The 27,632-nt window shown below is 35.2% G+C and overlaps 2 long non-coding RNA genes across 5 annotated transcripts in view; one reads left to right on the forward strand and one right to left on the reverse strand.

The window, feature by feature from the left end:
* Window positions 1-27,632, reverse strand: part of LOC143647165 (uncharacterized) — a 103,342-nt gene that overhangs the window by 20,794 nt on the left and 54,916 nt on the right. The window lies entirely within an intron of this gene.
* LOC143647164 (uncharacterized) lies at window positions 3,298-27,517 on the forward strand. Of its 2 annotated transcripts, XR_013157886.1 has the most exons (5): window positions 3,298-3,436; window positions 7,876-7,941; window positions 23,106-23,194; window positions 24,123-24,223; window positions 27,285-27,517. It is a non-coding gene; the product is annotated as an uncharacterized LOC143647164 (long non-coding RNA). The 2 variants fall into 2 exon arrangements; XR_013157885.1 differs by lacking the exon at window positions 24,123-24,223.

Genomic DNA, 27,632 nt, shown 5'->3' on the forward strand with positions numbered 1-27,632 from the left:
AGACTTATTTTTGGCCTAGTAACAAGCATAATGCCAAATATATACTTATTTTTGGCCCAGCTTAATTCTTCTAATCAAATCCAGAGCTTTTTCCTCTCTAATAGAACATAAAACTTTTATTAATTCTTTTATTTATACATACGTGGTCCCTACATGAGTCTCAATACTCAACATTTCCTTGCCTTGAGAAAATGGGCTTTATATGCTCTCTGTATTTTGATTGCCAAACACAAAATAACAATTTGTACTGTTACCTATATTTTAGAAGATTGTATGCTTGCATTTTAGCTCTAAGAAAACCATTTATTATGAAGAATACCAATTTATTAAATAATTTTTTTCAGCAGAAAATTGAAATTTCTAGGCATTCTTCTGTTCTGAGCACTATTGACTTGCTGCCTTTGGTCTACCAGTCATCTGCAGCATAAGATTAAGAAAGGGAACTCACTGTTGTGATAAAGTTGTGACCACCAGCCTGAGGTTTATGGGGTCCAGTGATTTCATTGTTTTTTCATGTTTTGTTTGTGGCTGTGTTGGTCGGTATATTTGGGGTCATTTTACAGATTATCTAGAAAGAAAAAAATCCATCCTTCAAAAATCCCATCTGGTCAATTTTGCCTTGGTCAGTAAACACAATTCATTTATTTGGAACTCCAGACTTGGCTGCAGGGCATGTCTGTCATGGCATTGTGCTATTGTTACTTTGTCTGGCATCATAATTATGGACAATAGTGAACAGTACTCTAGAGCACTGGAGTGAACTATAAGTTTGGTGGCCCTCAATGAACTCTGAGTTCATACCCCTGAATTGTTACTTCCCACGTCAATTTCGGCCTTGGCATTGTGATTGGCTTTTGCCTTTAGAACACTAACAAAGGTAATATAAGAGGAAGCTTGATAAGCCTTGATGCTTTGGAGCTTGTTCTTTGGGAACATTCTTGATAGCCAGTTGTTTTGACAAAATGCCCATGTTACCACAGGCAGGAACTACAGAAATGATGGAGACAAACAAAGAGAAAAGAGAGACTCCAAGGAGAGAAATTCCAGCCTTCCATTAAAGTGTAAATTTATGAGCACATTTCATGTATTCCAGCAGAAGCCATTGCCTGAGGCTGCATGGAAGACACCAAGCAAGTCCAGTGTAAGGATCAGTCAACCCAAGAAGCATGAGAAAGAATAAAACTCTTCTTGTCTCAAAGCCACCAAACTTTGGAGTAGTTTGTTAAACAGCAATAATCGACTGGAATGAGTGGCATATCTGCAACTTCCAGATGCATATGAACCACCAGGGTATCATGATAAATTTCAGGTTATTATTCAGTGGTCTGGGGTTAAGGTCTGAGATTCTACATTTTTAACAAACTTTCAGATAAAGCCAGTGATGCTGTTCTGCATCACATATTGAGAAACAAGTTTCTAGAAAACAATACTTCATTGTACTTGATCTTTGCTGAAAATTTTTCTGGACATACCTTTGCATTAAGAACCCAAATAAATCTTATTTCAAAATTATCTTTACTATAGCAGTGAGCACTTTGAACATGCCATTCTTACGGAGAAATTTTCCAGTACGTGTTTATGTGTGTGTGTAACCCATGTTCTTGTTGCATAGAGAAATCAGCTGCTGAGGGATCATTTATTTTAAGGTTCAAATGGAATAGTTTGATCCCTAATACTTAACCATATCTGATGGTTCTCGGCAGGATTGAGATAAGGCTTTTTATTATAATCTCCTAGACCATCAATTTTCAGTCTCTGCTATGGAATTGACCTTATGGAAGTTGGCATCTAGTACACTACCTTCTTTACACAAAGCAGTGCTTCTACTCCTTCCTTTACCCATAAGTTTGATTAACACCCTACTTATTGATGCAATGGATTTTTACTGAAGTTTTAGAGTAACAGAGAATTCAGGGAACATCATAATAAATTTTAGCACTTAAAACTGAATATTGTACATTTCATACACAGGGATTTCTTGGTGGCCCTCTTCTCCCAATACCACTCAATTGCTGCTATCTTCATTCATTTCTCCTGGACTATGCACACATAAGCCTCCATCCCATTATTCCTGTTATTTTATTCACAAGATTAATCTTATTTTCTATCTATCAAAATGAGCCTCCTGATCTAAAGGTGTTGATCTGATTAATTTGCTGAAGCAGAGCACTTGTCATACAGATGATGATGATAAAGCCATATCAATAAATTTCACAGTGAATAGGCAACAAGTTTGCTGTTATTACAAAAACTGGAAAAAAATTTTAATGCTGTATGGTGGGGGAAACATTTCATTCTCTTTTCATGTGCACATCCTCTTACAGCAGCATCATCAGTTGAATTTTGTTTGCTTGTTTGTTCTGGTTTTTCATTTGCTTGTTTGCTTGTTTGTTTGTTTGGGAAGTGCATGAGCTGGGAATCGAACCCAGGTCTCCCGCATGGCAGGCAAGAATTCTACCATTGAACTACTCTTGCATCCCCCCTGGAAATGTGTTTTTAAGGATATTAAGTGAAGTAGTTGGACAGGGTAAGGCGGTACAAAGTCAAAGGAAAAAATTTCTGCATCTAAACACCATCTTCTCTCTTGCTTCCTGAATCTGAATAGGTTCCCTAAATATGGCTTTTTCCAGATTCTAAATCTGATGTATATTACAATAAATGACCATTTTATGCTAATTTATTTCAGATTTATTTTTCTCAAGTCATTATTCTGCAGTAATTAAAAGGAGAGGTTGAGGAAGTTACTGCAAGAACCCAGAATTGTTTCGTTCTAAATACTGCATTACATAATATAGTGCTACCTTCTTGTTCTTGAGACATAAGACCAAATTTCTACTCTCATTTGGTGATAAATTCTATTACCTGTAGCTGAGTATTATCTGATATATTAAAGAATGCAATATACCAGAAACCAAGGGTTAGTTTTTATAAAGGGGATGTATTAAGTTACAAGATACACTTCTAAGGCCATGACAATTTTCAAAGACACCAAGAAAAGGAGATCTCTCAAAAAAGGCCAATCATGTCCAGGGTTTCTCTGTCACATGAGAAGTAGATGGCAATGTCTGCGTCCTTCTCTCCAAACTTCTGGTTTCAAACAGCTTTCCCACATTCTGCATCTCCAAAAGTCTGTGTCTTTGTGGCTCGGAGCTCTTTCTCTCTCTGTGAGTTCTTTTAAGAACTCAGTAAACTAATTAAGAGCTACCTTGAATTGGCTGGATCACATTTTCATGTAAATAATCTAATCAAAAGTTCCTACCAACAAAGGGTGTGCCCCATTTCCATGGAAACAGCATAACTAAAACATCCCACCTAAACAATAGGTCTGCCCCCATAAGATTGGATTAGGGTTAAAAGAACGTGGCTTCTTTCTCTGGGGTACATATCTGTTTCAAGCCAGCACATGTACCATTGGCATGGTAATTATTATAATGAAGTGAGTATTACCAGTCAGCCTCAACTCCATACCATTAGTCTACCCATTCAACCTATTATCTAAGTTCTGGTATAAATCTCAAATACATGCATAGAAACAATGAAAATCTATTAATCTTGATCTTCTTCAGAATGTGTAATAATTTATCTTCAAGTTTGTCTAAAAGGTACTTCGGAAGGATATATAGAGAAACATTAGTTTAATACCTAGGTGTATTTATAATTTAAATTATGTACACTTTTAAATTATTTTAGGAATTCTAACCTTACACAGTCATATAAAATAATTATTTATAGCTTTAATAAGAAGACCCATGAATGGTAAAGCTGTGAAACCATTAGCTGTGAAAGGTAGGGCATTTGTTTTAAACAAAATTTTTATGAAAATTATCTGGGTCCAAAATTAGGGCACTTAAATGCTGCCTGAGCATGTTCCTTGCCAACAAAATTTCTGAATTTAAATTACTTATTCTTCCTCTGAACACTAAACAGAGAACAAGTATAACTTACCATAGAATTCATAACTCCTTTGTATTAGAGATGCATAGAACTCATTCATAAATGATACTGATAGAAAAAGAAATAGTTCTAAGATGAAACAGAGCATGGATTAATTCGTGCATATCATATGGACATAAAGCCATAGTAGCATAATCCTATGCCTCCAATTTCCCAGGACAATCCCTGTTTACAATTCTATTTCAAAACTGTCCAGGTTTGGATGATATTTGGCCACTCTATAAATAGTATGCAATTTATGTCTTGGTTTGCCAGACTCCAAAGATTGGGTTGGCTTTGACAACAGAAATTTATTGGCCCAAGGTTTCCAAAGCTGAACATTTTATGTCAAGGCATCTGCTAAACCATTCTTTTCCCCCAAAGTCTGCAGCATTCTGGTGCTGGCTTGATGCAATCCTTGAGATTCCTTGGCTTGCATCTCTGCCTCCTGTTACATGATGATCTCTTTCTTTTCCTGTCAGCTCTTCCAGTTTTCCATTGACTTCTAATTTCCTGCTCTTTACTCCTGTATGTGGCCTTCTCTGCATAAGGCTACTAATAATACGAATTAAGACACACCTTGATTTATTTGGCCACACCTAAAATAGTAATCTTCAAAAGATCCTATTTTGAAATATATTCAAACACACAGGAACACAGCAAAAGATTAAGGGCATTTCTTTCATTGAGGTACATATTTCAAAAAACCACAGTTCACATGAACTTTAATCAAGCTTGTAAACACAAATAATAAAAGGATATTGGGAAATAACCATCCTAGCTCTTTATAGAATGGTAAAAGAATGATGGGGGATTCAGAGAACAAAATCACCAGAACCATACTAAGGTAAGAAAAAGATGACTCCACTGTGGTAGCTATGTGTTTTTTTGTAGGTAAAAGTTACCATCTTTCTATGTACAATTTAAGTCATTTAATTTTCCAGCAATTGTCTGATTTAGGCTGTATTATAATTCTTATTTGGTGGAAGAGGAAACTGAGGCAAAAGACTTTAACCTGTCAGAATGATATAGTCCAAATTTTAGAAGTTTTAATATATACAATTATCTATAAGTTGGTATGCACGTGTGTGTACACTTCGTGTTGGATGGTGTGGAGTTTAAAGAAGAAGCTGTGGAATTTAAAGTGGTGAAAGGGATTTGGAATTAGAGAATGTGGATCTATTAGCTTTACTGAAGTATCTGTATCTCCAGTATCTTCTGCAATTTTATTTTTGTGGTGGAGGGGTGTTGGCATAGAGTAAATTTTATACAAATATCATCTGATTTTCTAATGTAGTTTTCAAAGTGTCTAAATCTAAACCCAAAATTAAGTTATCCACTCAAAGACTCTGAATTAGAGGCATAATGAGAAACAATTATAATTTCAAAATGACCTTTAATAATGATTAAGAATAATAACTTAGTATCTTTATTAGATATTTCACTGGAAACCACATAGACATAGCCATGGGCAATGATGTGAAAAAATAAACTAAATTAACAAGAAGGACTGGAGCATAGGGGAAAAGAGAGAAATACGTAGAATGAAGGGGCCAAGGAAAGCATTAAAAAGTGACCTTGACAGCCTTCAAAGAAAAAGCATGGCGTTAATTCTGCAGTTGGACTTCTCATATTGATCCCTCCAAAGAACACACAGATAATTTACAAACTTATCTATTTATAAATAACCATACTGAATCCTTAATTATTGCCTTGCTCTTTTTATGAAATATGTGTTGATGATCCAGATGATTAGTTACATGCAAATACTTTAACTCTTGCATTTGAAGACAAAACTTTAACATAATCAATTTGTTTATGATCCCTACAGAAACAACTCTTTTAAATATGTTTGTTTCTTTTGAGTATAACTAAATTTTATGTATAGGTATTTGTGTTAGTTTGCAAGCTGCCGGAATGTGGTATACCAGAACTGGAAAGGCTTTTAAAAAGGGGAACTTAATAAGTTACAAGTTGACAGTTCTAAGGAAATGAAAGTGTCCAAATAAAAACAACAACGAGAAGTTACCTTCACTCAACAAAGGCCGATTTGTCTGCAACACCTGTCAGCGAGGAAGCCACGTGGCTGGCATCTGCTGGTCCCTTGCTCTTAGGCTACACCACTTTCAGTCTCTGTCCATGTGCGGGTTCCTCACTTTGTTTCTCTGGAGCTGGCTTTCATCTCTTGGCTTCCCTTGGCTCTCTCCAGGTTGTGGCTTGCTTAACATCTCATGGTGACATCTTGCTGGATCCAACCATCTCCAAATATCTGTGTCTCTGTTCTCCATGTGTCAGAACTCTGTTCTGAAGTTTCTGTCAGCTCGTTCTCTTTGTTGGCTCTGTTGCTTCTGACTCTGTCCAAATATTTCCTCTTTTAAAGGATTCCAGTAAACTAATCAAGACCCACCTGGAATGGATGGAGTCACATCTCCATCTAAACCAAGGTCACACTCACAATTGGGTGTGTCACATCTCCATGGAGATAATCTAAAGTTTCCAACCTACCATATTGAATCAGGATTAAAAGAAACAGCTGCCTCCAAAAAATTGGATCAGGATTAAAATATGGCTTTTCTAGGGTACATGATACTTTCAAACAGGCACATATTGATCTTATCAATACTGGATTCAATGTATTCTAATTTATTTTTCTTCAATGACATTTACCTCTGTTTTTAAATCCAAAGATTTTGTGGAAAATTAAATTATGAATTATTATGAAAATATAAATTATAATTACATTATAATTTTGTATTAACCACAGTCTTCAGTTTCTGTAAACTAATGTTAAACATCCATAGATATCCCCAGGTGTCCAAGCCCCACCTATACAGTTGTTACTCCTAGATAACTTTGACCCCAGGTGCAGAGGTGCCACTTTCAACTATAACCAGCCAATCCCAAGCTGGCATGCCACTGCCCCACAGAAACCCCAACAAAGGCACTTTCTCAGCACCACTTGCTGTCTCTGCTGGAGACTGATCCCAGTATTTCCCCAAGTGGCCTTGAAAGCATGCTGCCCTCTCCCCAGAGAACTGTGTGTTAAATAGAGCTTCAGAACTCTTTCAGCCTTTCTGTCTTGATCTGTGTCTGGCCTTACCCTATCACACACACAAAAGGTAGCATGAACACAGGTATACACTGTTGTACTGAAACCGTCTCTTCAATATTTTATGTTTGATAAAGTATCTTGGAAGTACTAAATATTGTAAAGGTGCATGCTGGAATTTTTATTTGAAAACCATGAATGTAACCAAATGGATGTAGCAATTAGGAATAAACTAATAAAAGGGCTCATCTGACATTCTGCATACTAAGGTACTTATAATCTTATGGGTCATTATACTTCTGGTCATGGAAAGCTGCTATATAGTTTAATTAGATACATAAATCAAATAACATAATTCATTCTCACGGAAAACACAAATTAAATTTATTGCTAAGATGCTCAAGACTTCACCAATATTTTCTGAAATCACAACATATAAAGGACACGAGTTAGTAAGGTATCATCTAACTGTAGTTTTTTCTTTATCACAGATGTTGCTTATTTTCTTCATCACTTAGAAAAGGTATATACAAATAAATAATTAAAGAAGGAGATATTTTAGCACTATTTTTTTTTTTTTGAAAAAACAGCCTAAGTTTTGTTTGGTGGAAGTTTTTCACCTGGTTGCATTTTGTGAAGCAAAAAGTTAACATTAAATGTGTGCAATAGGACAAGAAATGACATAATTTCAGTGGTTAGTCTATCCATGTGAATCAATTTAAACAATTTCAGATTAAAATAGAAAAGATTATAAAATTAGAAATGCACTTTTTAATTTTTTTAAATTGTCTTTCTTATTCAATTATAGCACTTATATAGAAAGTATCCAAGTCATAAATATGCAATTCAGTGCATTTTCCCCAAATAAACTCACCTGTGTTGCCATTTCCTAGATCAAGTACCTGAAGAAGCACTGCTCATGGTCTACTCAAAAGCTAACCACAACCTTCTCCCTAAAGGTAACAACTTTATTTCCTTTGAATGGCACAATTTAATTTTGCTTAATTTTGATTATATTATTTGTCTGGCTTTTCTTTTCTCAGAATTACGTTTGAGAGATTTATATATAGCAGTATTTTGTTCATTTTAATTCTTGTGTAGAAAGAAATCCACTGTAATAACTTACTTTAATTTACTTATCAATTTTTACTTTTTAATGCTGCCATAAACTTATCTTTTAGTACAAATATGTCTTGCATATATATCAAAAATTAGAATTTCAGGACTATAGATACAAATATATTTAACTTTATCATATATGGGATACTATTCTGCCAAGTATCTATACAATTTATGCTTCCCCAACATTAGAGTGAGATTTCCATTTGCTCCACATCTTCACCCAAACTTGATTTTGTCAGTGATTGTTTTAATCAACATACTGAGGTATAATTTACACAACATGCATGCATGTTACAGGTGACGCTCAAAGATTTTTGACCAATTATATACCCAAGTAACCACCGCTGCAATAAGATATAAAAACTTTCCATCAGACATCAAATTCCTTATGACCTTTGCATTTAATCATCCCCTTCTCCTGTCCTAAGTAAGAGATCATTTATTTTCAGAATCCTGATTTTTTTTTTGTTGGATATCAAGCTTCATATATAATGGAACCATACTGTATGTATGTAATCTTCCTGCTTTTGTGACTGACTTGTTTTGCTCAGCATAATGTTTGCATATTATTCCACATTGTTGCATACATGCAATTCTTTCATTTTCACTGCAGAGTAGTATTCCATTGTCTGGGTATACCACAATTTACTCATCCATTTACCTGTGGATGGATAAGTTTAGGTGGCCCTAACAGTTTGGGCTGTTTTTGAGTTCTTGGCTATTATGAAAACCAAAAGCTTCAATAAATTATTGTGTACATGATTCTATGTGGACACAAGATTCTTTCCTCCCTTCCTTCCTCTGTCTCTCATTTCAGTGGTATAGCTAGGAGTAGAACTGCTTGCTGGACATATGGAACTGTAAAAATATAAAATATTGCCAAGCTATTTTGCAAACCGGCTGTGACATTTTATACATTTGCCAGGAAAGTATGAATTTCAGTTGTATAACTCTGAACGTGTCACTAAAGTGATATAGACAGGCTTTGTAATTTTAGCTACCTTGTGGGTAAGAAATGGTATTTTTTTATTATTTAAATTTGTATATGACTGAAGATATTGGACCTTGAAGATTTCAAGGGCATATTGGTTACTCAAATCTTCCTTTGTACAATATCTGTTTAAATCATTTGCCCAGTTTTAAAATATATATATATGTACACAATTCTTCTGTGAGAAACATATAGGAAAATTTTTTCTCCATGTCTGTGGTTTGCTTTTCTTAATGCTGTTTTGAACATCTTAAGCGTTTAATTTTAATGATTCTCCATTTGGTATGTGTTTTTCTTTTATGTTTAAGGCCTTTTGTGGTATAAGTAACTTTTGGGTAGTATACAGTCATGAAAATTTATCTGGTGATTTTTATATGTCTTAAAGGTTTCATTTTAAATTTAGATCTATAATCAATTTCAAATTCACTTTTTTGTGTATGGTTTGAGTTAGGGGGCTAGCTTTATTGTTTATATACCCAAACCTATCTGGCTTCAGCAATTTGCTGAAAAAAACCTTTTTGTCCACTGAATTACTTTGGTTTATAGATGAATTTGTGGATAAGTAATATCCTAAAAATAAATCTTCCAATCCATTACATGCTACATCTCTCCGTTTATTTAAATGGTTTTAAACTTCTCTCCAAAAACTTTTCCAATTTTCAATATCTATGATGGTCACATATTTAATTAATTATCTTCCTAAGCAATTTACATTTTTGATGTCATTGAAAACTGCAATTTCAAAACTAAGATTCTAATTGAATTTAATGGAACTTGGAATTAGAATTTATTTTATACATTCACATTTTATCTTTATTAATTCTAGTAGTTTGAGAGGGGTGATTCTTTAGAGTTTTTAGCACAAATAATCATGTTTTCTGTAAAAAAAGAAGTAATTTTATTTCTGCCTTTCAAGTTTTTTATTGTGTCTTTGCCTTATTGCCATGCTAGCATCTTCAATACTGTCATCCATTGATGATAGAGGACATTCTTTGTCTATGATGCATTCTTCAAAATTAAGTGTGATACCTGGTGTGGAATTGTCATAGATGCCTTTCATCAGACTAAGGTCATTACTTTATATTCCTAATATTCTGAGTATATATATCCTGCATGACAGTCAAACTTAATGAAATGTTTTTTTCCTGCATCTATTGAGAGGATACTTTGATTTGTCTCCTTTATTCTAATAAATAAAATACAGTGATAAATTTTCAAATGTTAGGCCAACATACAGCATTGTTAAACCAACGTTGCATTATTAGATACAATATATTGGTCCCATGAACTATCCTTTTACATGTATTTTTGTGCATGATTTGTGTTAGTTTCTTAAAGTTGTTGTGTTCGTGCTCAAGAAGGGCATGTGTTAGTAACTTGTTTTTTATGAAACTTTGTTTGGTTTTGTGCTAGAATATCTCTGACCCTCATATAATAAGTTAAAAAGCCTTTTTATTTTTCATTACTCTCCTAAAATATGTGTGCAAGATTAGTGCTATTTTTCCCTTAAATGTGTCATAGAATTCATCAGTTAATGTTTAAGTATCTCAAATATACAGATTTAATTTTGAATGAAATATCATTAATAGATACACAGCTGTTCAATTTTTAATGTTTCTTGTCTTAGTTTTGGCAAATTGTGTTTTTTCAAGAATTTTGACCATTTCATGAAAATTTTCAAAAAAATTGTGATGCAGAGTGTTTCATATTTTCATGATTCTATTGTTATCTCGGAAAGCTCTAATGGTGCTCCACCACTCTGATAATAGAGATTTATTTTCCCTTCTCTCTCTCTCTGTTTCCCTTTTTCTCTCTCCCTATGAGTGCATTTACTGGAGATTTAGGAGTTTTATTTTATTACTTAAAGCAATCAGTTTTTAGAATTGAATTTCTCTACTTCTTCATTTCCTATTTCATTGACTATCCCATTTATCTACATTATTTCTTTCCCTACTACTTAATTTGGATTTTATTTGCTTCTTTAAATACAAGCTGAGAATATTAATTTTAAACTTCTATTCTCTGGTAACATAAGGGTTTGAAGATATAATTTCCCTTTAAGAACTACTCCAAATATGGCTCACAAATTTGATGTGATATATACAGTATAAAGTAGTTTATTTTATAATTTTCTTGCTACTGCAGTTTAAATTATTTTATGATTTTCTTATTATTTCTTCTTTTGCCCATGATTATCTATGAAAGTTTTGCTTACTTTTCAGAGATTTGGGGATTTTTCCAATAGTCATTGTCAAATTACATACCCTGAATACATTAAATGCTTTTAAATTTATTGTCTTTTTAAATGGCTATGCATATGGTCTATCTTCCAGAACATTCCACGTGCACTTGAAATAAAATTAAGAAGTTGTTAGATAAAATGTTCTGTAATAGCTTCAATTAGCATATATTCAAGATCATGAATCATTTTTACTCCTGCTGTTAAACCTGCTCCAGGGTTAAGTGTGTATTTGAAGTATTTTAATTTAGTGCTTAAACGTCATTTTCTTATTTTATCCATTTCTCTCCTTATTGTGTTAACGTGTTCTTTAAATCTTTGGACATAATTCGTATTCGAGTCCTTTTCTGCTCGTTCTACTTTCTCTGCCATTTCTGGATCTATTTCAGTTGACTATTTTTTCTCCTTGATATGACTCATGTTTTCCTACTTCTTCTGGTTTACAATAATTTTGGTTTGGATGCTAGATGTTGTGATTATATAATTATTCAGTATCTTGGTTTTGTTAATTTTGTTTAAAGGATATTGGATTTTGCTCTGACAGACAAGTAATTTACTTGCAGACAGACTGATAGTTTTTAATTCTTTTTTCTTTTTTGTAGGTATGTTGTGTCGGATCTAGAGCACCCTTTACTCAAGTGTTTATCTTTACTCCTAAGGCGTGGTCTTTCTTTAGTCACTGGTAAATGTCTCAGCTGTTTAATGAGTTCTCTAGCTTGATTCATTCAAATTTTATACATCCATGACCCACATCAATTCTACTAGTTGTTTTAGGTTATGGTTACCTCTAGTTGTCTTTCCTCATTGGCTTTTGTTTTACTCTATGAAGTCACACCTTGTCCATGTACATCTTAGAAGTTAGCCGAGGACTCAAGCAATGTTAAATGAGAATTTAAGTGGTCCTTTTACTCCATAGTATCTTTCTGGTATTCTAACAAATTCTGGCTGCATCATTTTTAATTTAATACCTTCCTCCGTAATTCTGGATACTGAGCTTTCCTTGAGTTTCCTTACCTTGTTCTGGGTGATCCCATGTTGTATTTCATTTGTAACCTTTCTCTCAGGGACCAGTAGCCTGCACTTACTGTTGGCCAATGTCTGTTTTATATTATATTCTGTTTCTTATTTTGTTTCTTAATTCTAGCCATTGAAGTGAATGCTTTACTGAGGTCATTTTTCAGGGTTATTTTAGTTTGTATCTTCCCTGTGATTCTGTTGATAAGCGTTTTAATTTATTTATTCACCATTAAATATCTTCTTTTGTAAAATGCCTGTTAAAATCTTTTATCTATTTTTCTAGTACATTTTATGATTTCCCTTACTGATTTTAAGTGTTCTTTATGTAATTGGGTAAATATGCTAAAATAATCTACTAGAACTAAAAGTGAATACCAGAATTTTAACGCACGTTATACTGCCTTTTATCATCTGCTTCTGTGGCTTTGTATTCACATTTCTACATATTGAACATCGTCTACTTTAAAGATACTAACAGTCTAAAATAGTATTAAAATGAAATTTTAGTTATTATTGAATCCATCTGAGAGATACAGTAACTCTGTAAAACCCTTCTAATTTGCTTTGTCCTTGTATAGATGTGAGCATTTGAATACTATTGTACAAATATACCACTTATTTTTTATTAAACAATTCAAATATTAATGGAAAATCCTATGATATTACTTTCATTAATATATTCTTCCACAAGTTCCAACAAAATTTACATTATGTTCATACTGCCTTTCCCCTACTTTACTCTGAAAATATTTATCCTTCACACCTATAAATTTGTGCCATTGAATTTCTTCTTTCTTTCTAACTAATAAACCTAAAAAGAGTGACTGCAACTGTAGTCATTCTCAATTTCCTCCTCTAACATTTTAGTAGAAGTTCCACCGTTAATCTAGAACCAATCCTTGATCTCTGTGTTAAAAGATGGCTCTTACCCTTTCTCAACTATTAGACCCAAAATTAAATCATGGCTTCTCTGTATGTTTAACAACTTCCTTTCAACTAGATCTTTTTCAACAATATGTAAATACACCTAGCATGCTTTACTTAAAAATAAATAAATAGAAGAATCAATTTGCCAGAGATGTCTCCCTTTTCTTGAAACCCACAAATCATGACTGCTGTCAGCCCCTAACTCTTATACCCTGGGCAATCCAGTTTCTTGAATTTCTATTGAGTTGTGAAAAACATTATTAATATAAATGTAAATGGCCAGGTATTATAAAGGAAATGAAAATGCTTGTACTTAAACCTATTTTCGCCAAGTGCCAAATTCATTGATAGGATTGGAGAACTACCAGTTCAGTTAAAAATATATATGTTTCAGACATATAGTCAGACTAGAAGCATTTGAAGAAAAAAAACAAATCACCATGAATGAAATAAAGCAAGAAAGACATTTTTCCTATATAACTATTGAGGTCATGGAGGCCAGATTAGGTAGATGAGAAAGAGAACTAATATATTCTTTCCAAAATTACATTGAATGTAGGACAAAGAAAATGTTGGGTCAATTGTCATCATTGTTTCTGGAGGGATTGGCTGGGATCATGGAATTCTAATGAAGGAATAATATTAAAATCACAAAGCAATCTGACAGCATAAAAACTTTTATAAGTATTTGAGAGAAGAATGAAAGATCAATATTGAGTATCTGAGATACCATTATGACATTATGAGGAAGAAACATATAAAGAAAAAATACATATATAATTATTTTAGGCCCAAGGTCAGGTTGCCACATGCCATAAAAGAGCACTCTGATAAAAACAGAGTCAGCTATGGGAGGGAGCCAACCTGAGAATAGGCCTTTGTAACACTTAGGTTAGGTATCCATCCAACTGATAGGAGCATATGATCTAGAGCGAGCTTTCCTATTCAGAAAGAACCTGGAAATGTCACTGAAAAATAGATTAATTTTAGCAGACTCCCATTGCACTCACTTAATATATCTCACTTTGAAAAATCTGATATATTCTAGAATTGGTTATGGGAGGAATGAAGAACTTAAGGGAATACATTTTCCTTGGAAATGTACTCCTTATAAGTGGGTGGCACTCTGCCACAATGCGAAGTATATTCAATTTAACTCTAAAGTGACAGAAACTCATCTATCAAATGATATATGTAAATTAGGAGATTTAAAGTATTTCAGACATTCACTGGGTAGAGGAGAAAAAGACTTAAGTGAGGCATGCTCACTATTGCAGACACCTGAGTCTTTCATGTATAAGCATGTCTTAGATGTCATAGGAAAAAGAGGAAGTATTTATATAGTGGAAAATTCCTTCCAGTTCAATTAGTGCTGCTTTTGAGGACTACTGGATTCTGTACCGCTGAGGAGAGAAAAGGCTGGTATGTTTTTCTTGTCTACTGCTTTTTCCTCTGTTTGCCCACTGTCATGATCAGGTTCATGTGTCAACTTGGCCAAGTGATGTACCTGTTTGTCTGGTTGGGCAAGTGCTGGCCTGTCTGTTGCAATGAGGACATTTCACAGAATTAAATCATGGCCATATCAGCTGCATCCACAGCTGATTCCATCTGTAATCAGCCAACGGAATTGTCTTCTGCAATGAATGATGCTCAATCTAATCACTGGAAGCCTTTTAAGGAGGATTCAGAAGAGACAGGCTCTCTTCCTGCTTTGGCCAGCAAGCCTCTCCTGTGGAGTTCGTCCAGAGCCTCCATCGGAATCATCAGCCTCACAGCCTGCCCTGCAGATTTTGGACTCTGCGTTTCCGCGGTCACCTGAGACACTTATAGAAATTTTATATTTGTGAGTGCTTCCTGTTGATTCTGTTTCTCTAGAGAACCCTATTTAATACACCCACCTTTCCCCAAATATCAATGCTATTTTAATATACTTTTAAAAGTTTCCAGTAATAGGTGTTTGAATTGGTTGGGTTCCATCAGCATGGAGGGATTATTAATTTGATATGAATATATATAATGATAGTTACAGTAATATAATATGTACTTGATGATGATAATGAAGTATGGAAAGAAGAAAGAATGAATATCATGTGATTCTTAAAAACTATTTGGAAAAGCATTATTCTTTTCCATTCTTTCCTAAAAAACAAAGAGAGATTTTGCAATTGGCCTAAAATCAAACATAAAGTAACGGTGAAACTGATTATTAAAGTTTAGATATTCTGTTTTTTTTTTTTTTTTAATGAACATAATACCAGTTGTTAACAGGCAGGGCAACTGGGCAGAATCTGAAACATTTATATCAAACCAACAAGTCCTTCCATCTCTATTTTCATTTCCTCCACCTCCCAACTTTTATTTTTTTAATTTTTTTGTGAATATATTCTGGACCTCCTCAGAGCCTACTTGAATCTTGTATGATATCAGAATGGCACACTTGAGACAAGTTATTCCCAAAGAAAGTAAAATGCTTGTTGACTGCTTCCTACCCATCTAGATATCTTGCAACCTGCAGCTCTATGACATTGACCAGGCTGACTCACCAATTTATAGACTAATAATAACTTCTTTGTCAGGCAAGTCCTCAGCTTTCAGGTGACTTGAATCTTCAAGTTCAGGTCAATAGGAGTATACAAATAGAAATTTAATATGCTCTCTAATTTAAGGGAAGGGGTTTCACTGACTGAGATATGACCTGCAGTTCCCAAAGCAGGAAGAAATAGATGCATATCTATGTGATTCCTTTGTGAGCTGGAAGAGCCTTGAGGAGTCATCTAGGCTGAGAAGTGGTTCTCAACCTTCGAATGCATCAGAATCACTTGGAAGGTTTGTTAAATACAGATTTCTGGGTCCCACTTCAAAGTTTGTGATTCTGTAACTGTAGGGAAGGGCCAGAGATTTTGCATTTCTAACAAATCCAGGAGTTAACACTGATGCTGCAGGTCTGGGGGGCACTCTCTGAGGACCTCCCATCTAGATCCCTGCCCAGGCCACATCTCAGACCAATTAAATCAGAATTTCTGCGGTGGGACCTAGTAGTCATAATTTTCAAGTGATTCCAATATGCAGCCAATTTTGAGAGCCAGTTTATTTTCCAGGTGAGGAAACCGAGATTCCCTTGGTGGTGGCAGGAAAATGCCTAAACCCTGTGTTTTCTCTCTCCCAAAGAGTACTTTTTCATTTCCTTCATAAGACTGATTCTTAGTAAAAGTAAAGAGCTTCTATTTAGCAGACTGGGTTAAGTAAGTGTCACCAACAGGATTTAACAAGACAGCCTTTTATTTCAACACTCATTGTAAACATTGCCATATGTATTAGTTAGGGCTGTCTAGAGAAACAGAATCAACAGGGAACACTTGCAAAAAAAATTTATAAAAGTATCTCATGTGACCACAGGAATGCAGAGTCCAAAATCCACAGGGCAGGCTGTGAAGCTGACGACTCCGATGGATGGTCTGGATGAACTCCACAGGAGAGGCTCACCAGCAGAAGCAGGAATGGGGCCTGTCTCCTCTGAGTCCTCCTTAAAAGGCTTCTGTGTTACACATTCTGTGGCTCAGACTCAGGCCAGGGCTGCTGTCATCTCAAGGCTTGCTTGGGGAAGAATCCACTTCCAAGCTCATTCTCATGGCTGTTGGGAGCCTTCATGTCCTCGCTGACTGCTGGCCACAGATAAAAGTTCCTTGTCATGTGGACCTTTTCACAGGACAGCTCACAGTTTGACATGTGGATTCCTTTGGAATGAGTCAGTGAACAAGACTTAGATGCAGCTTCATTCAGTGTTTTAACCTATTACATTACAATTAGGTAGTATTGTGCTGACCATTTCTGAGTTTTTGTATCCAGTCTTGTTGCACAGTCTAAGTCCCTTCAGCTCCAATTACCCATTATCTTACCCTATTTCTAACTCCTGATGGTCTCTGTTACCAATGACATATTCCAAGTTTATTCTCTAATGTCGGTTCACATACAGTATTTGTCCTTTAGTTTTTGGCTAGTCTCACTCAGCATAATGTTCTCTAGGTCCATCCATGTTATTACATGCTTCATAAGTTTATTCTGTCTTAAAGCTGCATAATATTCCATCGTATGTATATACCACAGTTTGCTTAGCCACTCATCTGTTGATGGACATTTTGGCTGTTTCCATCTCTTTGCAATTGTAAATAATGCTGCTATAAACATTGGTGTGCAAATGTCCGTTTGTGTCTTTGCCCTTAAGTCCTCTGAGTAGATACCTAGCAATGGTATTGCTGGGTCATATGGCAATTCTATATTCAGCTTTTTGAGGAACCGCCAACTGCCTTCCACAGTGGTTGCACCATTTGACATTCCCACCAACAGTGGATAAGTGTGCTTCTTTCTCCACATCCTCTCCAGCACTTGTCATTTTCTGTTTTGTTGATAATGGCCATTCTGGTGGGTGTGAGATGATATCTCATTGTGGTTTTGATTTGGATTTCTCTAATGGCCAGGGACATTGAGCATCTCTTCATGTGCCTTTTGGCCATTTGTATTTCCTCTTCTGAGAGGTGTCTGTTCAAGTCTTTTTCCCATTTTGTAATTGGGTTGGCTGTCTTTTTGTTGTTGAGTTGAACAATCTCTTTATAAATTCTGGATACTAGACCTTTATCTGATATGTCATTTCCAAATATTGTCTCCCATTGTGTAGGCTGTCTTTCTACTTTCTTGATGAAGTTCTTTGATGCACAAAAGTGTTTAATTTTGAGGAGCTCCCATTTATTTCTTTCTTTCTTCAGTGCTCTTGCTTTAGGTGTAAGGTCCATAAAACCGCCTCCAATTGTAAGATTCATAAGATATCTCCCTATATTTTCCTCTCACTGTTTTATGGTCTTAGACCTAATGTTTAGATCTTTGATCCATTTTGAGTTAACTTTTGTATAGGGTGTGAGATACGGGTCCTCTTTCATTCTTTTGCATATGGATATCCAGTTCTCTAGGCACCATTTATTGAAGAGACTGTTCTGTCCCAGGTGAGTTGGCTTGACTGCCTTATCAAAGAACAAATGTCCATAGATGAGAGGGTCTATATCTGAGCACTCTATTTGATTCCATTGGTCGATATATCTATCTTTATGCCAGTACCATGCTGTTTTGACCACTGTGGCTTCATAATATGCCTTAAAGTCAGGCAGTGCAAGACCTCCAGCTTCGTTTTTTTTCCTCAAGATGTTTTTAGCAATTCGGGGCACCCTGCCCTTCCAGATAAATTTGCTTATTGGTTTTTCTATTTCTGAAAAATAAGTTGTTGGGATTTTGATTGGTATTGCGTTGAATCTGTAAATCAATTTAGGTAGAATTGACATCTTAACCATATTTAGTCTTCCAATCCATGAACACAGTATGCCCGTCCATCTATTTAGGTCTTCTGTGATTTCTTTTAACAGTTTTTTGTAGTTTTCTTTGTATAGGTCTTTTGTCTCTTTAGTTAAATTTATTCCTAAGTATTTTATTCTTCTAGTTGCAATTGTAAATGGGATTCGTTTCTTGATTTCCCCCTCAGCTTGTTCATTGCTAGTGTATAGAAACACTGCAGATTTTTGAATATTGATCTTGCAACCTGCTACTTTGCCGTACTCATTTATTAGCTCTAGTAGGTTTGCTGTGGATTTTTCAGGGTTTTTGACGTATAGTATCATATCATCTGCAAACAGTGATAGTTTTACTTCTTCCTTTCCAATTTTGATGCCTTGTATTTCTTTTTCTTGTCTAATTGCTCTGGCTAGAACCTTCAACACGATGTTGAATAACAGTGGTGATAGTGGACATCCTTGTCTTGTTCCTGATCTTAGGGGGAAAGTTTTCAACTTTTCCCCATTGAGGATGATATTAGCTGTGGGTTTTTCATATATTCCCTCTATCATTTTAAGGAGGTTCCCTTGTATTCCTATCCTTTGAAGTGTTTTCAACAGGAAAGGATGTTGAATCTTGTCAAATGCCTTCTCTGCATCAATTGAGATGATCGTGTGATTTTTCTGCTTTGATTTGTTGATATGGTGTATTACATTAATTGATTTTCTTATGTTGAACCATCCTTGCATACCTGGAATGAATCCTACTTGGTCATGATGTATAATTCTTTTAATGTGTTGCCGGATTTGATTTGCTAGATTTTGTTGAGAATTTTTGCATCTATATTCATTAGAGAGATTGGTCTGTACTTTTCTTTTTTTGTAATATCTTTGCCTGGTTTTGGTATGAGGGTGATGTTGGCTTCATAGAATGAATTAGGTAGCTTTCTCTCCACTTCAATTTTTTTGAAGAGTTTGAGCAGGGTTGGTACTAATTCTTTCTGAAATGTTTGGTAGTTTAGATATTCTAATTGCCAGTATGGCATCAACCCAATTAAACAATTTTATCTTTCTTTTTGTAATATCTTCATCATGGTTTTTATCAATTTCTGTCAATCACAATGCAGAAAGATCAGCATTTCTTTAGTGATTGAGCATAATCCAAATTTGTTTTTAAATATATTAAAAGTACCCAGTCTTGATTAGGTTTTGCCATCATAGCATTTCCTTTCCATGCAATAAAATCAATATAACTGCAATTAATTGGACTGTGATATGATTTAAAATATGATTCAGATCATTCTCTCCAGGTTACCTTGTGAGATTGCTATATAAACTAATTCAGCATGGTTAATGCATTATTTTTAATTTCATTCTAACTTTTTATAATAAATGATGTTTCACAATATAGAAGTAGTCTTAACTAGATTCCCAAATTTGAAATCGGACCCGTTTCATTTTCAGGAATAGGAAGGTAACAAAACTGACAATACCAGATTAATAATGTCTAAGCAATAAATATATAAATTATTTATACCTCTATATGATTTTCCATAAATCATAAGCTGGGTTAATTCATGATTGTGTTGTAAACAATATTCTTGTTAAAAGCAGAGCCCTCAGTGTTAATTTGATCTTGCCTTTGAGGAACTCCCTAGCTTCCATGCTTGGTAGCAGGAGGGCAGCAACAGCTGCAAAATCCTTTCTCTCAGGGGCGCGATGGTCAGTGTGCCGGGGTCTGTGCCCCCCAGCCAGTCTGCCTGTGGGTGTGGTGGTGGCCGGACCCCTCCTCACTAGAATGTGCCCATCGTGGTTGTGCTGTGGACCTGGCTTCTCAGCCTCCCACGATAAAGGCATGTTTTCTAGCCAGGTCTCCAGCCATCCCATCTCTTCAATGAGCTGCCAAACGCCCTTTCACTAATTCCTTCCCCAATTAATTCAAAAAGAGTTGATTTTCTATGGTGCACGAGTTTCTTTTGGTTGCCACAACAAATGTCACAAACTGGGGGGCTTCAAACCACAGAAATGTATCTGTGGTGTCCTAGGATCTCTGGAGGCTCTGGGGAGCGGCTGTCCTAGCTTCTTCCCACGTCTCTTGACTGTGGGTGTTCTATGGCCTGCGTATCACTGCACTCCGTATCACAACATGCCTCTGCCTCATGTTGCCTCCCCTGTTTGTTCGTCACTGTCTTCTCCTTACTCTCTTCAATCAGGGCACTTGTCATTGGCTTTAAGGTCTACCCAGATAATCGAGGATGATCTGATTTCAACATCTTTACATTAAATTCACCTGTTTTTTTCCATTTTCCAAATAAAATACTAATTTGGATGTAGACTACCTCTTTGGGGACACCATTCAATCCACTGCAGCTGTTAAAAATCCTTGACCTACAAACATCCTATTAGCAACTCTGTGACATGACATATTTCAAAATCCTTATATAAGGCTCATTTAAAATAGTGCATGCCATCACTGAAAAATTGCATCTCATATCCAACTTAAACACTCACTTTCTTAGCTTCTCATAACTTAAAACCAAGGTTGAAGGCTAAGCAAAAAATATAAAGCACCTGTCTTCAAACCAGCTTGTTTCTTCCACCGATGATTCATCAGTTTAATTTAAGCACTACCCCATAGTCGAGAACGGACTCATGTCACCTTATGGTTTTATAAGAACATTTACTACTTTATGCTAGACATGGGCTCATCAGCTGTCACCTGCGTGACAGATTAGACAGGTGCAAATATTTCTTTTGAGTTATGATCCTGTAAAAGTGAGACTTTATAATTGAAAAGCTGATAACTGTGACATGCAATTCTGGAAGACTGTTTAACATTTTTGGAGACAGCATCATTTGTAAATAAGGGGCATTTATTATTACAGACATCTTCAGGGAATACATTCATTACCCACTGACAAGCATACGTGGGTGGAGACAAAGGCTTAATTTATTAGCATTGTTTGCAAAATGTTATTTTTGTTATGTTATGTTCAAAAGTAGGTTAATGTAAACATATTCAATAAAAGTGCAATGACTGAATTAATTCAATTACTTCCTAACTTAGATTATGATTTTAGATAGAAACAGAGTGCAGGCTTGTAATTTCTTTCCTATGTTCAAAGATTTTAATGGTTTAGATGACTTCAGAAGTAAGATTTGCCAATCAGTAATTCTTTGGGTTGCACTATATTTATGTATTTTACCTTAATAAATGTTCAGACATTGTTCGAATGAATTACTAACATGAAAAAACCAAATATTGTTCAGAATTTGTTAGTTGATTTATTTTTCTGCACTTCAAATTTTCTGACTTTACAATAATTCCCAAATAACATCTGTGTGTTTTTTATCCTATTTTATTGAGATATATTCATACACTAAAGAAACCATCTGAAGTATACAATTACCAGCTCACTGTACCATCACATTATTATGCATACATCCCCATGATCAAATGTAGAACATTTTCATTACTCCAGAAAAGAAATAAAAAGAGAAAAGAAAGCCCTAATCCTCCCATACTCCTTATCTTCCTCTGTTATTGAACCATTTTACTGATGTGGTACGATTTTTACTGTTGATGAAAGAGTATTAAAGTATTATTGTTATTTAAAGTCCATTGTTTGCAATAGGTACATTTTCACATATACCTGTCTATTATTAATTATTTGTAATAGTGTCATACACTTGCTCTAGTTTATGAAAAAAGCTTCTTTTTATTTGTACGGTTAATCACAGGCATTGTCCATCACAAGATTCACTGTTTTATACATTTCCATATGTGTGTTTTAAAGATCCATTGTCTTTTGAATTTAGATCCATACATTCAGTATTTATTTTTAACTATTTTGAAAAATAAATTTTTGACTAGAAAATTAAAATCATCAATAAATACAGAGATATATTTTATGCTTGTGATCTTAGATTTTACTCAATCAAAAAATCAATCAGAAGTATGTTTAAACCTGAACTAGTGCCAGGTATTCTTCAAAGTGATGTGGCTATTCTATGGTATTTTAAAAAGGCAGTGATCCTTGTTTTCAGATAGATTACATCCTAGAGCTAGATGAAAGATAAGAAACACACTTGGAATTGCAAAATATGTATAGAACATTGAATGGAGATAAATGCTATGATGAAATGTGGAAAGGAACAGCAGAAGGGACTGTAGGTGGGAAATTTAAATGTATTAAACTGCATGAGCCTACGTGACAAGGTGTATTTGCTCCAGCCCTTGACGGAGCTAAGGATACCCACTCTGTGTGGGTATCTGAGACCTCCAAGTGTAGACGTCCTGAAAAAGGAGCATTGCTTAGCACATGAGAGGAAAGCAATGAGACTACCAGGGCTGGAGCCAGATGAGGCAGAGGGAGAGTGAGAGGAGAGGTAAGGTTAGAGTGTGAACAGGAAAGGGCAAGGATTGTGTCAAGGATGTAGATGTTACTCTTTGTGTATTGGGAAGGCACAGCTGAATATTCAGGTTAGTGACCTAATCTTTCTACTCTTTTACAGACTTATTTTGGCCACTGTGTAGACTGTAGACTGGGACTGGGGGGGAGTGGAAGGCGGAGAGCAGTGGCAAAGTTGTTTCAATTTACCAGGTAAGGAATGATAACCATATTGACTAAGATATTCAAGGTTGGATGACTGGAAGTGGCTGAATTCTGAATATAATTTTAAAGTATTTATTGACAAGGAGTTTTGCTGACAAGCTAACTGTAAGACGTGAGGGGAAAGAAAATGAGTAAGAAATGACTGCAATATTTTTGGTCCCAAGGACTAGAAAGATGAGTTGTGGTTCTTAATAATGGAAAGCTTGTAGGAGAAACTGTTTTGAGGAGTGTGTTCATGAGTTCATTTTAGATTTAGAATTATACAAGTATGTATGTATAAATCTATCAGTACCCTGCCACTGCATCTATCTTTACCTCTATTTCTACATCTATGAGTGCCTCTATAAATGTCTCTTTTCTCTATTTGCTTCTGTATCTCCAGCTCATAGCATGGTGTACAGACTTAGTGGAAAGCCTATAATTAATTATTTGTTGAACAAATATTGAATGCATAAGCACCATGTGTAATTAAGTTTTATAATAGTCCAAGATCAAATTATATAATCTTTGAGATACAGTTTCTTAATTTATAAAATTATAAATTAATAGTAGCAATGTTGTTTTTCTAAGGTTAGAATAATTGTATGATAAGCATTTGACAGAGCAGATAACCACTGCAATATCGGTATTACAAAATATATGTCATCTGAAGTGTATTATAATTGCATTACTCCATGCAAAAGTTGTGAGGTTACTGGGTCAGTTGTAAATGGGTTATTCTGAGGAAAAAACAAGCATAAAAATCTGGCAGGAAAAGGTACACTGAATTAATGAAAATACTTGTGCTTAAATACTTTGAAAATAGCTAAAAACAATACAATTGTGGTGTAAGCAATACATAAGCTATTACAGTTCATGTTACCAACTCCAATTGCAAGAAATTGAAACACTACACGTCAATTTTTCCTATTTTCAGGTAATATGAATTATAAATGACCAGGGCTTTATTGAAGCTGGATGGCAGCAATGTGGCAACTGAATAGAATAGGATATGTCCATTTATCTAGGAATTTAAAGGTGAAGATAATTTTGTATTTTAAATTATTCTATAGAACAGATCATTAAATCATTCTAACAGTACTTCCTTTACTCTAGTTAGTTCCAGGTTGTTCAATTTTTTATATCATCAAATGTTGCAAAATGAAAATTCACATGCCATTCCTACAAGCAATATTTACGTTTAGACTTTTAATTGTATGATTTATTGTAATTATTTTGAAAAATTTTGTTTGAGAGTTTCACTGCAGTCTATCTAGGCAGCCATCTCTGATGGAAAGGTGCCAAATTAAAAGGTTACTCTTTTTAGTACCTTAAGTTATTAACAACAGATAGTCAAGAGAGAATTCATTCAAATTTAGATAAAAAGATATAGATATTGATATATAGATATTACTGTGGAATAGAGTATTTTCTACTCCAGACGCTAAAGTGAATTGCAAATACATTCATAGTAAAGGAACAACTCTATCTAGCTACTTAGTGCACTTGAACATTTGAAAATGATATACTGTTATTAAATATAATCTTGTCATTTGAACTCATTAAAATACGCATAGTTCATAACCCGGACTTGATAAATCATTAATTTAAAGTGAATCACCGAGATCTTCTGCTACACCTAAATATTTTGATATGTTAAAGAAGAGTGGGGTTCATTAAGTTTTAGACTGCGGATCAAAGGAAAAATCCCATTTTCTTGCGAGAATTATGAGCTTTGCCACCCATGATTCATACCACAAATCTGAATTTGGGTCTACCTAGGTGCACTTTTTTTTACCTTAGATTACCATAAAACCTTAAAAATCACAACATTTTCCAAGATAGAATTTAAAATAAAGCCTTTGTGATAGGCTGAAGCTGTAATGTACCCAGAAAAGATCATGTTATTTTAATCCATTCTGGGGGTCTAGACCTATTGTAGGTAGGACCCTTTGATTAGGTATTTCACTTGAGGTATGACCCACCTCATTCAAGGAGAATCTTAAAGCTTTTACTGGAGTCCCTAATAAGAGGATAAAGGCATACAAAAATACCAGACAATTTCATAGAAAAAGCCCCAGAGAAGCTGAGACACAAGGACACACCCACAGAAGCTGAGAAAGAAAACAGCTAGAAGCTGGAAGCAGTGAAACTCAGAAGGAAAGGACCAGTAGATATTGCCATGGGAGAGAGGAGGGCAAGTTCACTAGTAACTGGTCTTCAGAGAAGTTATTGTCCTGTGATGCTTTAATTTAAACATTTTCATGGTCATAGACTTGTAAACTTGTAAGCTATTAAGTCCCTATTGTTGAAAACCAGTTCATTTCTGGTATTGTATTTTGTCTGTGTTAATAAACTAAAATAGCATCAGTTCTTAGCATTTAGTGAGTGGGTGCTTTTTCTCTCTCTGGTGTGTCCTCACAGCCTCCCTTAGATAATAAATACAATTGCCAAGTATTGCTGTGTCCAAAGAATTTCTAGGTGTTTATGGTAAGCAGAATTCTAATATGGCCCCCAAGTTTCCTGCCCACTGTTGTGCTCTCCATGTTTAACTCTTTCCTTGAGTATGAACATCACATATGAGTATCACTTCCTTGATTAGGTTCTTAGCTAGTCAACTTGAGTTGATCAAAATGAAGATTATCCTGTGTGGGCTTGGACAAAGATAATCTTCAAAACCAAATTATCTTCAAAAACTCAATAAAAATGTCTAATGTACATTCAAAGTATTAGGAAGGAGTTTAGCTAGAACATATAAATGTCATTATTAGCAGAAGGTTTTCAAATGCAAAGGTAATCTTGGAAAGCAGTGAAGGCAGGAAATATTTGCAAGGGCACAGAGCATTGAGCACGTGCTTTGGGAGTAAGGACACTGAGAGAGGGACACTGGTCCCGAATCTGACTGAGGTGCACCTCTGACCATCCTTCTTGGCTCCAAAGGGGAACAGCAAAACTGTCAGGATTCAAAGAATAGGCAATGTCATAACTTCCAAAGCAAGCCTAGTTTTCACTCCCAAGTGGGTGTGTTTCCAGATTTCAGCAAGCCCTCTGCAGAGGGATTTACTTTCAGCCTTGTAGAAGCAAATCAGGAAACTTAAGAGAATAGTGCCTCTGATAGGAAAAAAATCTAGTTTCACCAACGACTTGTGCAGGTATTATTTTCCATTTTAATATCACTTAGATGGGCATCACTGATATAGTACTGCTTCAGCATTTCTCTGACATCAGAGGAGTTCCTACATCTTTAAAGCTCTTCCATGCTTCACCAATATATTCTGCAGCTGCCCCTTTTCTTGAGAATTTCCTGTGAGAAATAGGAGCTGCTGTAGCAGATGTTTGGACTGCCCACCACCCCAAGCAGCCCACAGCCAATGAGGGCCTAACATGGGGGCCAAAGGCCATGGGTTGGCCTTAAGGTGGAGCTAAAGCTGTTGTGCAGTTTGTACTCCAGTGCTCTCTGTGGGATCAGGCTCCATCTGAGACCACATTCTTGCTTATTTGTTCTCCTGAACTAAATCGTGTTTCATACTACCCTCCTTTCTCAATGAAACAATTAAACAAGAATCTCCATCTCAGGCTCTACTAAAAACCCCCAATGCTATGATTTTATTGCATTAGAGCCCCTTTTGTATAAAACAATCCGTGGTTGATTTACCCTAAAGTCCATGGCACTTAAGCATTAGATCCCCTTACACACTTGACCCCTCTCAAAATCCTAAACTGAGTCACAAGACAGTGTTCAAACGGCCACATGGTTTTGTAAAATTTACAAAGGTAAAATATTTTGTGTTCTTCTTTTGAAAAGAGAACATCCCCAAAAAGAGTCAGTCTCCACAAAACATGTACCCTTGTGAAAAGAAAAGCTTGTTTTTCCCTTTAAATTGTAATCATCACATGTTAACATTTAGAATCACAATATAAGCCCTAGTGTCACCAATCTAAAGGAAATGATACTCAAATGCTAAAAAGTTAAGATTCAGATTCCCTTTTTCTAAGACTATTGTAAGTCTAGCTGATTATTTTTAATTTATGACCAGTTGAATAGAATTTTTTCTGTCAGAGGATAAATACTAATTGTTTCACATATGTGTTTCTTTAGACTTCACACAGAGGGGGAAATTGCCAACGAAATGCTATGCTTCCTGGACTAATGAAGCTGGAAGGCAGTGGGCCAGCCATTTCTGAAACCACTGTGAAATTTCTATTGTCACTATCTAATGACTGTCTCACACAAAAAAGATCAGAATCTGTGGTTAAATTGCCATGTGTTCTCCACCCAACTGAGATGGAGTTGTCTCATATCAATTTCTGAACTAAAATCATTGCAAAGTGTGCCTCTTAGTATATTTGGAGTGAAAAACCTTTGATATGGGAATATCACAGTTACATTAAATAATTTATATAATGTGATGTTAAAAACAAAGATAATTTAAATAGTATATGTAAC

The sequence above is a fragment of the Tamandua tetradactyla genome, chromosome 9 (genome assembly GCF_023851605.1).
Source record: "Tamandua tetradactyla isolate mTamTet1 chromosome 9, mTamTet1.pri, whole genome shotgun sequence".
In the NCBI taxonomy this organism is placed as follows: Eukaryota; Metazoa; Chordata; class Mammalia; order Pilosa; family Myrmecophagidae; genus Tamandua; species Tamandua tetradactyla.